Raw genomic sequence first — 4,445 nt, forward strand, 5'->3', positions numbered from 1 at the left:
AAGCGACAATGTGGCCATATAGGGTGCACCAACATCTCCCCAAGAGGAGAAGGGACTAGGATTTCCTCCAAGGGGAATTCCTTGGTTGGTGGACTCCATTTTCTCAACCCAAGATCAACGTAGGAAAGGGGTAATGAATATTCTGTTTAAAATAAATTTTTAGACGCTTTGACACAACTTGTTTTTTCAGTTTTTAAGAGTCGATAAAAAACAAAAGATGACTTTAGTCGCCTTCGATTTTTAATGAGCCTGAAGTGACAAGTGCTCAGATGGACCTTTTCCGTTAAGGAGTCTGAAAAGGAACGAAAGGGACTGCTCTGGAGATCTAGGTAGAGGGAGTACCAAACCAATCGCAAAACTGCAGAATACTTTTTACGGTACAGCAGTCAATCTTCCCGAATGCTGTGTTCAGTGCATTGCGATTGATAAGGCGGCAGACATGGCATCTTATGGATAAAGGATTTAAGCCTATAGGGGTCTCCCAAAATATACTCGACGGTACGTGGGAGCACAAGTCCGTACTGGCACTTATCGTCTCAAAGTGGAGGAATCACCCAACCATCAGTGAGGACAACAGTTACCAGGCTTTACGACGCCGGAATACGTCTCTAGCCTAGACCTCTAAATGTTGTGCGTTAAGTTCCAAAGCGTTGTTAGATTCATTGAATTTAATCGAGTTTAGGCTTCTGTGATCCATATCAAGTTAGAGAAAGATTTCGACGAAAATCACATGGAATCTCATTTGTCGACGCGTTTCGAACCAACTAGTGTGGTTCATCGTCAAGACAAGATGAAGAAACAGATCTAGCGTCTCATGCTAAATAGTCTGAGCAGAGCCTCCAATAGCTAGAGCTGTTGGAGGCTCTGCTCAGACTATTTAGCATGAGAAGCTAGATCTGTTTCTTCATCTTGTCCTGACGATGAACCACACTAGTTGGTTCGAAACGCGTCGACAAATGAGATTCCATGTGATTTTCGCCGAAATCTTTCTCTAAATTCATTGAATTTATTTTAAGTTGATCTTGTTTATGAAGTTTGCCTTTCGGGTTCACCACGAGATGTAGATGTAATTCCTAAAATGCAATCTAAGGATGATAAACAAACTTTTTATCTCTTTTGTGCAATGAAAATCCTAGCTACTAGGGAAGAGAAAGACAGAATCTTTTCACAAAGAGCAAAGAGCACACTGTAAATGCACTTTCCTAAATCAAGCCAAACAGACTGTCTATATGCAAATGCACATGCATGTATTTGTTTTTGACTTTCTTAGTATTGATGCTAAAAAGAAAGTTGATGTACAAATCTGAATTTCTTTTCAAGCGACAAATATAAACAAGCTCTTTTTCAAAATCAAAAATAGAGATGATTACAACACCTTACGATTTTGAAATGAACACTTGTTCTTGACACTAGAAAATTACAAATTCAGACCAAAGGCAATAGTAATAGGATAATCGACCATCAACAACAATCAAACTTTCTCCTATGATCGAAATCGACACTTGTGATAGATTCAAATCAAAGGACGACAGTATGACTATGCTACTTTTGCAAAGGAAAACTGTAAACGACTCAACAAACACACAAAAACATCTACAGTTCTTTTGTACAAAGGAAGTGGAATAACAGCAAGGAAAAGGGGTTTCAAATAGACATATACTAATCACAGATAGAAAAATTCAGGGATAGAACTGGAAAGAATGAAGCACGGGAACCACAGCTGCACAGAGCTAGTCTGATCAGCGCACCTATAACACAGAGAATCTGAAATGCAACGCAGGTTGTCCCTTCGGGAAGTGCGCTGAAATTCAGAATCTCTGAACAGTACCTGCGCTGGGCCAGAAACGAGACTCTGTCCGAGTTCCAGATCACAGTTTGCAGTTCAGTCCTTGGTTTTTGGCCGAGTAAAAAGCAATCAGTAATGCAACAATCAGGGGTAGATCTAGGGAGGATCTAAGAGCTATCACAAGGGCAATTAGACAGTTTGTGAATCAGCTGTTTAAATCATAAACAGATCCAGTGAATGGATTGAAGCAGCAGTTATCTACTTTGCATTTGTTATGACAAATGAAATTCGAATGCTACTTATAAGTTTATGAAACAAACAACAAAGAATGATAAACAAACAAACTAATTATCTCCCCAGTGGAGTCGCCATTTTGTTACAGGGAAAAGTGTCTATTTAGAACTGCTCTATCCCACTAAGGTGTGACAGCTACCTTAGAAACAAACAGAGGAAAGCTACTTTTGTATTTCCTTTATGAATTATAGAGAGAGAGGAATAGAAAGAACCAACCTGTGTCTTGCGCTAATCCTTTAATTCGATCCCTCTCTTCTTTGATAGTCTCTAGCTACCTGCTCCCTTGCACGCCTAGCTTCACAAAGTACCTGTAAGATCATAGAAGCATAGCACTATACAAAGACATGGATCTATATTCATAAACAACTTAGGATCAGATTTAAATTGACCATACAAATGTAACAAGCATCAATGATACAAAAGCATGGAGGAGAACTCAAATAGCTTTTATTGATAAACAAGAAAAGATCCAGGAGGAGTTACAACCAGTGGTTCCGACCCAGCATCAACCTCCCAACAAAGAAGCCCCTCTTCACCTCAAACAAAGCATAGATCACCCAACAATCTGATGTTTGTCTCTAGAAACCAACAACAATTCCTTACAATATGCAAAATTCCAGCCTCTGGATCTCTGGGATGAGGGATCCATATATAGATATCTGTAAGGAGGATGAGTCAGCTTGTGATTTGATTAGTGTCTTCTCTCTGTCAGTTCTTGCTTCCACTTGGAGACTGAGGGCCTCTTACTCATCCTTGGTCGAATTCAGTGAGGCAAGTGTCACAGGAGAAGATTTTGGAAGCTTCTATTGCCTCTCCACCTCGCGGAATGACGCTGCCATTTGTCATTTCTCGCCCATCGCACCCCACAGAAGGGAGTTTTGAAATGCAACACACCCTCACACTGCATTTGGGTGAGATGCAACGCACCTAGCCAGTGGAGCAGCTGCAATGATCCTATTTTGACCAATTTGGAGTAGTTTTTCATGGAGAACTTCTGGGAGAAGCTGTGATCTGTTGACCTTGTTCCTTTAGGGGTTAGAACAACACTTTTAGGGACTTAGGAGCCCTTGGTTTATGGATATTTCATGCTTGGAGTTGTAGGGCACAAAAATGTCTATAACAATTAAGTATTATGTTCCATATTTATATATATGTGAAATTATATATTATTGTTTTTGATAATGATGATAATAATAAAAATTCTTTACATACTAATCTTAACATCATTGTGATGCAATTTCCTTTGGAGAGGCTCTAATAAAGCCAAGAGATGGTCATTAGTATGTTGCAGAAACTTGTTAAACCCAAATTTTTTGTAGGTTTGGGTTTGAATTACTAAGGAAAGCTCGCGAAGCCAAATGATGGTGGACGTGGATGAAGGGAGGAAACGGACTATGGAAAAAAATTCGGTTAAGGAAATATGCCCCTTTAAGGACATAGGAGGATATATTACATTACAATTCAACCATTAGTGGCTCCAACTCATGGATGTGGCCACTGGAATGTAGAGAAATAGTTCAGCAATATGATTTCTGGGAAATCGAGGTAGGGGAGACGGATAAATTTTGGGAGGAAGCTTGGAAAGAAATGCCACATTTGAAGGAAAAAGATATTCTTTGTGATCTCAAATCTTTTATAACCAATTTGGGCACAAAAAACTATTTCTAATTATTGGAAACCCATGGAGGGTACTAGATTTTGGAGAATATAGACAACTAAGTGGGATTGGATGACTTCTCCCTAGGAGTTTCCTTGGGAATATTTGCACCAAGAGTTAAGCGGCAGGATGATCAAACACTCTAATGAATGTAACGATCTCATATGGGGTAGAATTCCTCTAGGTGCACTTTCTTCGAAAGAGGCATATTTGATTATCACAGATCATTTGAATATTGAGAAGAAGAAAATATAGAATTGGATTTGGTTGGGCATATGATGCCCAAAAATTGAAAATTTTCTATAGTTAATAACCCAGTGCAGAGTTCTCACCTGGGATAGATTTTGAAATAAAGGTTATGAAGGACCCTCCTTATGCTTTCTCTATCTTTAAGAAGAGGAGGATGTGAACCACCTATTTCATTCATGTGCATTTGCCTCATAGGTATGGGATATTCTCCTTAACATATTTGGTAAAGTTTGATTCAATCACCCAAATATTTCTTCGATGTTGGATCAATGGCAATTGGTAAAGTTTAAGAATCCTATAATTAACAGGGCATCGAACATTGTAATGGGATTTGTATTATGCAAATTATTGAAGGAGCATAATGACATGATCTTCCAGTTAAAAAAATGAACATCTATGGTGATGAGAGATTTGGTCCTCTCAAATCTAAGGGAAACTCCCCTAATTGTTCCATGGTCT

The sequence above is a fragment of the Pinus tabuliformis genome, chromosome 8, assembly GCF_031772625.1.
Source record: "Pinus tabuliformis cultivar Carrire ecotype Pingquan chromosome 8, CPIR1, whole genome shotgun sequence".
NCBI lineage: Eukaryota > Viridiplantae > Streptophyta > Pinopsida > Pinales > Pinaceae > Pinus > Pinus tabuliformis.